Raw genomic sequence first — 12,647 nt, 5'->3', positions numbered from 1 at the left:
GCTCTATTACATCGGATATTGGAGGGATTACTATATATGGAAGAGAAGCTTGGACCTTGTTGGAAGGACACAAGAGTGAGAGCAGTGGAAATGAGTTATTTCAGAGGAGCATGTGGTTTAACATGGAGAGAGAGACTGACAAATGAGGAAGTGAAGGAGCATTGTGGTATGGATGTGGATGTGACAGAAAGCATTAGGAGAAATACACTGAGGTTGTCTGGCCACATGGAGGGGATGGAGAGTGACAGACTAATGAGGAGAGTGTATGTGAGTGAGGTGGAGGCCAAGGATGAGATGGAGGGATGGAGTGGAGAGGTATATGAGAGTGAGGATGTGTGGGTTGGAAGCAGGGCAGTGTAATGGCTGGGGACCAGGTGACATGGAGGCGATTTGTTTGTGGCCATGCCACCCCTTAAGGGAGTAAGGCATCTGGCAATAGACAGACAGACAGAAGAGAACTATCTGGAGATGGTAGAAATAAAAAATCACCAGGTAGGTTGAAAGGGTTAAGCAGCATCATAAAGCAAATGAGAATCATGGCCATGTTCAAAATTGTAGCAGCTTATTTATAGTTACCGTACTGTATTATGTACTGGTTATCCTCATCTTACTCTAATATCCCACATTACCCTTAATCTAGGAGGAGAAAGGGGTGAAAACTGCAGAATATTAAAAGTACAGAAAACAGTACTGGAAGCATTTGAAGGAGAAATTAAGGATACCCGGTACAGTATTTAATAAAAAACAGGCAAAACACATATCACAAACACTTACCCACATACTTCTACACAATGGCACTTCTAACAAAAAGATACTTTCGTAATGGCTGTACCCTTGATTACCTCAAAAATACAGAATTATAGGCTACAGAACAAGACTACTAATTTAATAGTATTTTCCTCTTACATTGTAGCATTTATCTTGTGCTACTTCATCAGACAGTACAGTATGATTCTTGCTGCAAACTTTTCGTTTACCAGGAATGACTCCAAGACATTTTTCATTTATAAAACTGGTATCCTTCAGTCCTAACACTGGCATCCCATGGACTTAAGCACAGCATCAAAAGTTGTATACCTATTGATATCAATTACAAAATCCACATATAAAAAAAACTATCATACCATATACCAAGTAGTGATCACTTCTATATACTAACCACAACGTTCCTGCATTCCCCCCCCCTCCCTGGTAATCATATGTTTTACTTTAAGCAGTAGAAGCACCTTACTGAATCAGTTCCTCTTCTTCCAGGTAGTCCATTATATTTTAATGATTATTTCTGGGGTGGTAAACAAATGCTTGTTGTTAAATGTGTTACCCTGTTGTTTTTAGTTGTTCTGCTGTGACAACTCGTCTGATTCATCAGCATAATGGTGGAAAGGATCATCCTAACCTAAGTGCTTAATGCTACCTAACCTATCTTAGCCTAACTATACCGTACCTAATAATTTAGCCTAACCTAACCCAACCTCCAGTTGGGAAATTGGGAAATGAAATCTACCTCCGAGTTGGCTGAGTAGGTTTCTTCCACTACGCCAGAAACAATCATAGGTACGGCTTAAGGAACGTGATGATAACAACAGGGGGGGAATTTTTTTGGCAGGAAAAGATAACTTACCACCCTGAAAATAGACAGAAAAATACAGAAAACAAACTGGAGGAATATAAATTGAACTGATAAGGTCTTTCTGCTACTTAAAGTAAAACATACACTAACCTTTTTTCTCTTAAATCTCACAAAAGGAAATTCTAATAAGTTGACTGACATACACTGATATTGACTCCTCTAGTCAATAATGTGTGTAATACACCCAAGCTGTAGCAAGTGTAAAGATAGTCAATTTTCGATGTCAAATCATTCAAAAAAAAAAAATTTTCTGGTCAACTTTTGTGATCTGAATGAATTTTAGCTTCATTTTTGTCAGAAATCACTCATTTTGGAGATTAGGTCTAACCATGGCAAAATATACCTATTTTTGGGTTGTTAAGGAAGCGGCTAGGTCACCCGCAGCAATGTTTACCAACAATCTCACCAACTGACCATGTTGTTTACCATCACTCCAACTGGAGGCATCAGTGTATCTAGTGTCAAAACAATGGGAAACTTAATGATTTAACCAAACCTAATGTAATCCAACCTAACCTCAACTGCATTTGACAGCCACCTTTCATATGTAAAAAAATGCATGTTAAGAACGCTAAATATGGCCGGCTACTGGCAGAAGTCAGCAGAGATCCGGGGTACTGTAATTCAATACAGAATTTTCACGTTAAATATATATTCCGAAAACAAATTGTGGAAGATTCAAAATAACGTGATCTACAACGTGGTTATGTCATACTTCCTGGATCGAGTGATGTGAATTACCGAAAACTGACCAGATATGTTGCTGAGTGCTTTAGGGGCTTGCAATACCACGTTGATGGTAATTCCCTGGCCTAGCTCAAATCCAATCACCAGCATCAGCTAAGATACCAAACTGTCCTAATTAGAGACCCAGGCTGGTATTTCTCCTGCCCGCTGATTTCAAACTTTGCGGTAGTAAGTGACACTCGAAGTCTCTAGTCAGCCGCGGTACACTACGTTTGAGGCTGACTGAAGGGTCAAACTTTACAAATACTGATACCGCACCGCAGACTCACGGCTACGGCGTCACGTCATGCAATCAAAACAAAACATGGTGTAATTTCCGACTCGGGCAAAATTTCGGCTCCACCGTGACGTATGTTACTTCTCAACGTCTGTTCTGAGCGGTGGATAATACATTCAAAAGTAATAGTATTAAGTGACTGCTATATCACGGACACGGATTGTGTGATGGAAATAAATGAGTTGAATATACATGAACAAAAACTTTTCACGTTTCCAGTCACAACTCTGATATTGAAAATCTTTCTAAATGGCTTCCTGTACACCAGGAAACCACTTACTACACTGGATGGTAACCATACAACCAAATTATGGCGCCTGGTGGTTAAATGGGTAAATGCTCCAATCGGATAGGCTTACATCCAAGGGATGGTTGGGGTTTATTGCTCACGTAATGCCACTCAGGGATGAATGAGTCTGGTCACTCACATCTTAAATGTCAAAACCAACCTGCTTTGCCCCAGGCTCCTACACTCCTCATGGAGTAAAGTAGGATTGGATGATGCATGTATCTAGAGCCAGACACCATCATCCCGCATGCGGTGGTAGTTTGTTTCAGTTTTACAGGAAGGGGCACTAGGTTTCCGTCAACCCACTTGCTGACACGTAGAGAACACGTATGGGTTGGTTAATATATGGTTACAAATCAGCGTTTAAATGGTTTCATGGCGTACAGGAAACTATTTGGCTTGTCACTCAATGTAAAGCCACCTGAAAAATTAAGAAGAGTAATAAAAAGTAACAGGAACGATGGGAGAAACAGAAGGAGAGGGAAGAGACAAAAATAGTAATAAAGGTGAAGGAAGAAGTAGGCAGCACTACATCAAATGAGTGGATGATGGTTGCCACCACTATGATGCATCTGTACTAATTAATTAATGTACTGTAGTGATGTGATCAAAATATCAAAACTGGTTATTTCCTACTTACCTTAACATAAGCCCTCCCACCACTCCATGCTACCTTTCCTTAGTGTACTCCACTGTTTCCAAACTTATTTACTTTCATTCAATACTTTTCATTTCTCACACTATTAACCTTCAAAGACTGATATTCCCATTATGTCTGACAAAGGTGCAGCTGGTCACCTACACCACACTCATGGTCTTCTCTTTGCCTACCACCAATCTCCTCCCAAGTACAGTACCCCAATGGAGTTAGGCTTACACCAGACAAGCTTAAAAATTTGAAGGAACTCTGCAAATATGGGTCACATCACTTCTAGGACTTCTTATAAGGATTTCTTCAAGAATCAGAGTGAAGAGGAGGGAGAGGGGGGTGTTGCCTGGGAGACAGAAGAGTCTAATCTGTAGGATGGCTTCCTTAAGTATTAACCTACCACCCCACCCCCCATCAATCCATTCAGGCATTACTGTTCCTGAGGGATTGATAGGTGTTTATATTTTAATATTTTCATTCACATCCTAATCTTTATCTTCTTATGAATCACTTCTCCTAGTTCTAAATCTAAACCACTGGTAAAAATCAGACACTAAAAGTCATTAAAAAAAATGCACTATAGCTCAAAGCATGATTTTTTTTTTCTATCTTCTTACTAATGATGTTTTAGGACACACAATTCTCCCAAACAGCAAAATTTTCATAAGGGTTAAGCAGGTAGGTTTGTTGAACAGTTCACTATAAAATATTACAAAAATATTTTGTTAAATACTTTGTCACTGAAAAACACTAAACCAGATAATTCATATAATGGTTAGGTATCAACACCACAGAGAAAAGTTTTATCTACTTTAGCTAGGTTTACGATGTAAGTGGTAAGGGGTACGATGGGACTGGAGTGTATTGGTGTTGTGATGAGAGGTAGAGGGAGATGGTTTGGGCATGTGGAGAAGATGGGGGGGAGATAATTGGGTGCAGAAAGTGAGAAGTGTTAATGTTAGGGGTAGGAGTGCGAGACGTAGACTGAAAAAGACCTGGGACGAGGTCCTTGAGTGTGACCTCAGGGACAAGGGACTGAAGAGAAAAGCTGCCAGAGATTGACCAGCATGGACAGCCACCATTAGGTGACCAAGGCCAAAGCATGCAAGTACGTTGGAGCCCTCAAAAACAAACGAACAAACCTTAACTGCGCAAAGCTAGGATTTGGTGGTTACACCCTTCTAGTACCAGATGGATCAAGTATCAGTATACTTCATTAACATCAGTTACGAGACTGCAGTTATTTTTGAAACTCAATAATGCAATCTTTGGAGCCAAACAAGTTTTTCTGAATAATGAGAAAAGTTCAAAATTGTTCAAGAAGTTACTGTATTGCACTAATAATCTTGTTTGCAAATGCTTAGTGATTTCCTCGTCCTGCCCCTCTTCTGTCTTGGTCGGTCCCATCTGTTTAGGGTGCATTTTCCCCTTCCTACTCCTAGTGGTGTTTGTACACTGCTATAGACATTTCTGTATATCTATCTTTTCACAAAACTTAATGTGTTGCAGTCAGATCAACTGAAAATCTTTTGCCTTTCATCCTTACCTGTCTCTCCAGAGCAAAATTATTTCTCCTTCATCCTCCGACAAAAAACTTACCTATACAGTATTGTGCATTCAGATCCTTAGGTTCTGCTTTTTAGTAAAACACAGTGGTTAATTTTTTATATGCCCACTTATCCAGACTCTTCCATTACGGGCCTATCATTTGCTCTACCAGTACCAACACATAAGCACATCAAGTATTCACACAAACCTGAGCACAATCAATCAATCAGTTAATCAATCACTTCAATGATGCCATGCTTCCTCATTTGAAATCACTATACTCAGGTTGGCCATGGTACGGGACTGGAAACTAGATCAAGTGCCAAAAACAAGCTAATTACTTCCGAACATTTGCTAGAAACTTCTAGTAATAAGGAAATTTCAGATGCAATAAGAATTTTAACACTATGAGTCTCGGCTTTGGACCCTGACTCTATCTACCTATGAGTGAATGTTTCCTTTCTGTGAATGCTGATCATATGGCTAGTTATGAAGCTTGTAGCCATATATCACTCACAGTTGTAACGGCCAGGGATTACTGTAGCCACGCATCTACTACCTAGGCATAAATTCATAAAAATTGAATTAGGGATGTATAGTAGTTGATGACAAAAAAAGTGATGAAGGCTGGAAACTGATGAAGGCAAAATGTATTAAGATGCAAGAGTTACACCCTCTTTCTGAAAGTTGCAGACAACAGCAGGCATTATGATGTATATTTAGCATAGATTGTTTAGCCTGTGAGGTGAAACAGAAAATTTTGAAAGCTTAAATGATTGTGTGGCCCATTATACCAGGCATGTTGCTGATCGTTCCCCCACTTTTTTTTTTTTTTTATCCTGTCTCATCCCATCTTTAAAATGACGAGCTGTGGTCATGGTGATGATAATGATGATGATTATGATAATAATGATGAGGGAAAGTAGAATACTGTACTGCAAATACAAAATTATATGATGAAAGTTAACTATAGTCTCCCTATGCAAAACCACAACAAGTACTCCCTATTACATTATATTTCCCTACGTCAGCATAATAACTGTTCTATTACTACATCTCTTACATTCGCCAGAGTAAAATAGTGGGCATGATAACTATAAACACTTCAACACTAACACAGAATACAACTCGCTAAAAATCCACTACATTTTTCACTACAATGAAGCTCCTCACAGCACAACATACTCACCTCACGCACCTCTCTATCGCAACACAAACAATCCTTCAACCTAACCTCAACAAAGCTCCCTGGGAGTGCCTAGCTGAAGTGGCTGGTATCTTGTAGTCCAATGGGTTTACGTCCCGATGAGCCTGGGGCAACAACAATGAAAACAATATGAAATATTGTTACAAGTTGTAAAGTATGAAAGGCAATTAAAAAAAAAAAAAAAAATGGATTCTCTCCTTGAAAGCTTTAATGCTATCACAGAGAGGTGCTTTGTGCCAGCAGACATATACAGAGGATAATGAATAGACTTATCTACTTAAAATTATCTCATTAGCGAGTTTCATATCACAATCATCAGGTCAGATCTAACGGAAGACAACAAACTACAGACAGATTATGTCTTTCCTTTTAAGTAAGAAATTTTGTATTTAAATTTTACAAACATTCTGGATCAGCATCTGGATACTGATTTAAAATTCAAGTACTCACATGTGCTAAACTTCAGTGACCTTAATAATATACATAACACATATGTGCAGTTACTCTCTAAAATGTAACTGAAGTTAAGAGAACTAGTATTATGAACATAAACAATGCACTGTTCATTACTGATACTGTATGACTTGAACAGAAATGCAGCAATGAGACAGCATTTCATATACTATATATATATATGTTTTTCATTCCTATAGTCAGTCACCATTGGCACGTAAGAAAGTCTGGTCTAAACTATTCCTGACTACCAAATGTAAATGCTGCAGTGCTTAGGGAACCATCTTGACAAGTCGCAAATTTGAGCCAAAAAGTGTCATAGTTCAATGAGTTAGTGAAGTCTTTCAGTGTAAACACTCCATACCATAATGGATGATTTGTAAAATATCACAATTCTTTATGCACAACCACAAGTGTAATCTGGGGGATTCTGGTCGAGGCACTCCGCAACATAATGGATGATTTGTAAAATATCACAATTCTTTATGCACGACTGCAAGTGTAATCTGGGGGATTCTGGTCAATCAACTGAACTGGTGGGAATGGAATCTTTGTAGCACTTTTTCTTTTGCTTACCGAGAGCATAACAACAAAATGGATGTCAGAAACAACTAAAGGTACTTATAATGTGGACTGCTTGTAAATTCAAAAGTTCCACTACTGGAGGGAGTCCACGACTTAAGCTGATCATAAAGCTTATCCTATCCCCCATTCTGGCACTTGTAACTGGTGTCAAGTCATATCCATGTGGTGCTTCATTCTTACATGCTGCTGACTCTGTTGGCCATTCTACAGATCAAATGCTTTGTGCTTGCCACAGCTCTGAAGCCCTCACTGTGGACATTCTTTTTCTTTACGGTTTGTCATGAATTATCTGCATGGTAGAACTGTACCCATATCTAGAAAAGTTACTTATTGGGAAGTTACGACAGTTTTGGACCAATCTTAACCTACCTGAAGAGGGTCCAAGTTGGGCTGGAACTGTTGTATCTTCCAAACATACAACTCCAAATGTAAGTATTACTCTTCCATCTTTGTTTAGATATCATGAAACTTTAGGGATAGTTTTGTTTACATTTTCTGTGCACAATGCAGCTGACCAGTTCTCTCCCTGACTGTGTGACTGATGCAAGATAGTCTCCAGTGCCAATGCACTTCCGAGGTCAAGAGCAGATGTACAGATGAATGCAATAATCAATATACCTCCTGGCAGATAATGCCACGAAACACTAATGTCTGCTACTTTTTACTGTCTTCCTCATTACTTTACTGTCAACCCACCCTCACTCTCATCCTCTATTGGCATCTGTTTTGCCATGATGAAAACAGACTTTCCACTGGCTATGGTTTTGTCTGATGAGATGACGATTACTGCTAAGTGTGCCTGCTCTTCCTTGGGTACGACAACATTTGACAATGAGAAAGAAAAATCACACTTCTGAAATAAAATGTTAGATTACAGTACTGTACACTGCATGGTTAGTGACTAGAGTTATTTTAAGATTATGCAGTGCATTTTGAAAGACAATAGTACTACACAATATAAAATAATAAATAATATTTGCTGACAAATTACACTAACAAATAACTTTTGTGACATTGCACATGATCATGTTACCAAGGGACAGCTGCTCTTTGAAGTTTAGTAAAAAGAAAAAAACAAAGAAGGAAATGCAAATTTGCATTAATCCAACTGTAGTGCTGCAATATACATTTCACTTTATTCTAATTAAAATGAAAATGCAATTTTTGGGCATATGTCCTGCTTTAAACTAATTATTTTTTTTAATGGGAAACAAACTAAAACTAACCCAAAGATCCTTACCCATTAATATCAAATAAAATTTCATCACTGGAGAAATACACTGTTAAGTCATGATAATACTAAGAATGTAGTATATTCATGCAAAGGCAAAGCATCCATGTTAACAGGCATATACTGTAGTAAAAAAAAAAAAAAAAAAAAAAAAAAAAAAAAAAAAAAATGGCAGGGGGGGGGGGAAGGTTAGCACAATACAGTGCAGGATTATAAAACGCTGACTAAAACTTTGCAGAATAAACACAGCTTACAATATTATGGATTCAGTAATTATTCTAGCTGTTTTGAGATGATGCAATCATGACCAAGAAACACACATATGATTAACTTCTTGTCATAACTGTGAAACATTTTCCCAGGAGGGATGAGAAAAGGAATGCAGAAACTTCCCATATATCTTACTCTTCCTGCAAATCCAAATCAGAGTTAGAAGAGGGGGTTGATCATTGGTTTATGTGCAGATCCAAGCCAAGCACCTCAAAGGGGAGAAGGGGAATGGTGCACAACTACACAGAGCTACTAACTACTTCACTGTTATGGATGCAGTGGGATATTTTATTCAGACTAAAACTACAATCTTTTATTCAGCTTAGAGGAAATTTCAACAAATAAAAAATGCCACTTGAGATACTTTTTAACTCCCTGACTGCTGCTTCTGTTATCCAAAGAAAAGCATCTGGTGTTTGCCTAAACAAAATACACAAATGCATCCATAACAGGAAAAAAAAAAAATCACAACAACCAACTATCAACATCACCAAGACTGAGTATTAATATCATGGAGGACAACCATAAGTTCAACACTAACGTACTAAACTGCAGTCCATTACCTAGCTTAAGGCTATTGTGGCACAAGGTAGTGGGACGATGCATAAACATCTGCTTGCATGTACTCCTATATGTACTATCCCATTCAAATTCTTAAACAGTTTTGTAAATGTCATTTTCTTTTTCATACCTCAAATTCCTTGGTAAAATCTCTATTTCTTTATTTTATTTTCAAACTGTTGATAAAAGCTTAACTTATTTTACCTCTTAAATTCTTTGGCAATTCACACTGTTTTTCACCCCTAAAAAAATTCAGTAAAAAACTTAAAATTTTAACCTCGAAGCCACAGGCATCTCATTAGATTTCTAAATTAATATTAATTCACACAATCATCAATCAGTATACAGCAGTACTGTCTACAGTGCTCGTCAGAAGTATTCAGCGATGTCCGCCGGGCGCGCAATACTTATGGCCCAAAAAGAATCACCCCATTTTTGGGGGTAAGAATTGAGCCACAAGTTTGAGCTCCGAGCATGACGTCACGGTAGCCTGAGGCCTTCTGACGCGCTGGTTGGTTCCTGCCTCAGTTGCCCACGGGCTGCCTGAGAGAGAGGAACTCCGCCGAGTGTCCCTCTCAAATTGCGCCATTTTTTACCGAGTGTCCCGCAGTGTTTTGGCCTTCAAAACTTTGTTATGGCACCTATCCGTGAACTATCGAGTGAAATCATATCCCAGATCATTGCTCTAAAGGAGGCAGGCCACCAGACAAAGGAAATTAGTGAATTGGTTGGTGTGGGACGATCGACAGTGCGTCGTTGGTGTGCGCAGTTTCGGGAGGAAAACAGTGGTGAAGTTCCCACAAAGAAACCGAGGTCTGGTAGGCCTAGGAAAACTTCCCCAAGGTCTGTTAATGTTTTAAAACGTGCAGTGGAGTTTAATCCTTGTGTGAGTGCAAGGAAAATTAAGGAGAGCAACCCAGAAGTGTTTGGTGAGGTGTCAGTGAGAACAGTGTCTCGTAGGGTGCATGAGCTTGGTTACACAAGTCACAGGCCTGTGAAAAAGCCTCTTCTCTCTAGCAGCCAGAGAATTCGTAGGCTTGCCTTTGCTAATAAATATCTAAATTGGGGTGAGGAGCAATGGTTGTCAGTGTTGTGGTCTGATGAGGCAACGTTTAGTGTTACCTGTAACAGAGGAGCATGCAAAGGTAGTGACCCACTTGACCCACGGTATGTAGAAAGCACAGTTAAACATCCTGATTCACTCATGGTATGGGGTTGTTTTTCAGGGAAGGGTTTGGGGAAGCTTGTTGTACTTCCCAAGAACCTCAGAGTGAATCAGGATGTTTACCTGGAGCTTCTGTGTGATCATTTACCAGACTCCTTCGAGCTAACAGGTGCACGAGTGTTTCAGCAGGACGGTGCACCTGCTCACAAGGCCAAATCGGTCACCAATTGGCTTCGTGACTGCGAGGTATCATTCATGACAGACTGGCCAGGAAATAGCCCAGACCTCAACCCGATTGAAAACCTCTGGTACCTCGTAAAGAAGAGTCTCCAAGGGAAGGACGTGAGCTCTCTGCCTAAGCTGGAAGCCGCCATTCGTGACTCCTGGGACAAAATACCCCTCCAGCACCTCAGGAGCCTCGCCCTTTCACTTCCAAGACGTCTCAGGTCCGTGAAGAAACGTAAAGGCTACCCTACGAAGCACTAAAGGTAAATAAAATGCATTATTTATATGTTTTTTCAATGTTGAAAGGTTTGTTTCTCAGGAGGGACGCAGGGCGCCCCATACTTCTGACGAGCACTGTATGCTCTAAAACCATTTTTTTTTTTTTTTTTTTTTTTTTTTAACTTAGCCCATTTTTCATTAAAATCTGGTATGGCTATGATTATTGGACCATAGTACAGTATTCATGTCTGCATATACTGTATGCTGCTGCACACATATATGTAAGTAAGGTATACTGTATAAATATCTATCATGCAGCAGCTCTGAGATGGGTATCTACATGTCTGATAGTACTGTGCTGTTATGCCTCATAATTCATAACCTCTCAAAATACAACTGGAGTAGACTGTTAAAGCTATAGTACTAACAGCAGCAGCAGCCCCTGGTTCATCTGAAATGTGAATCCAGTAGAATGCTGGTGGAGGTCCTCCTGTAGTCCACTGTCCTCCATTTGGGGAACAGGCAGGGAGCTGAGGGACATTTCCATGACCAGGCAGTTATGCCTCCCAGTCATATCAATGTCACCACATAAAGGAGTTCCTCTCCAGCACCACACTCAGTTATACAGTACAAGTACACTCATGAACCAGTTTCTGCTCCTTTTTTACCCATAGTCTTGTTGTCCAGTGTTAACCCCTTCAACCCAATGGAGTACTGTATTTTCTATTTTATTCTTGCAAACTCCAGATGACTTTATTCCATTCAGGCCAGACTTTTCACTCTGGAGGGGTAAGGTATTGCCATCATAAACCCCTTCATTACACAAGTGTTCTCTTAAACTGAATAATATCACCCAACAGCTGCAACAATGAAGTACAAAATGGCACCACTGAGCACAAGGAGTTAAGCCAATGGTTTGGAGTCGAGGTTTTCCTGGACTACACGAGAAACAGTTCACGATGAAACTTGTCCTTCCACAGTTTGCAAAAAAAAGCTCTAAAACACCTCTAACAAATCTCTTTTTGATGCAAAAATCCTGTCAGGGCAAGCAGAACTAATAATTCAACTGTAAATATACTGTATTGGTATAGTGTACTTTATTTTCTTTTTACCTAATAACCTTGCTCAAGATTCTCTCCAATCTTTGTATGAAACATTAAAAATATCACATTCAGTAAATTATTTAAGAAAAGTGCAGACTGAGTATTACTATTGCATAAATAAAATATACACGCAATTATTTACAGTGCCTAAATGCAGTTTTCTGTCACACATTTCACAATATGAATTAAAATTATCTACAGTACGATACTTTGGGCTGATGAACACATTACCTTCACAGTACTCCTTTTAACCACATCACCCTGAGGATATAATTCTCTCTCTAGTCTTGCTATTGCCAGAAGATTTTAGTCACTTCATGATAGAAGTCCGTAGTTGACCAAGTGGATGCAGCCTACAGTACACATAACCCCTCAGGATGGGAGGTTTTTCTTTTTAAATTGCCTCGAGATAGCAAAATTATGACAAAGAAGACATCCTCAGAGTGAAGGGGTCAAAACACATACCCACTGAGGCTTCTGAGACACTC

General features: G+C 39.3%; 1 protein-coding gene across 2 annotated transcripts in view; it reads right to left on the bottom strand.

The window, feature by feature from the left end:
- Positions 1-2,422, bottom strand: part of Parg (Poly(ADP-ribose) glycohydrolase) — a 39,768-nt gene extending 37,346 nt beyond the window's left edge. For both annotated transcript variants that reach the window (XM_080281147.1, XM_080281148.1), the window contains exon 1: positions 2,383-2,422. The gene's annotated coding sequence lies outside the window, so the exon portion shown is untranslated. The remainder of the gene's footprint in view (positions 1-2,382) is intronic.
- Between the last annotated feature and the right edge of the window lie 10,225 nt (positions 2,423-12,647).

This window comes from Coenobita brevimanus, chromosome 88 (genome assembly GCF_032717465.1).
Source record: "Coenobita brevimanus isolate Jiangsu-jjx chromosome 88, ASM3271746v2, whole genome shotgun sequence".
Taxonomy (NCBI): domain Eukaryota; kingdom Metazoa; phylum Arthropoda; class Malacostraca; order Decapoda; family Coenobitidae; genus Coenobita; species Coenobita brevimanus.
Note: the sequence above shows the minus strand (reverse complement) of the source record. Positions and strands in the feature narration are given on the sequence as shown.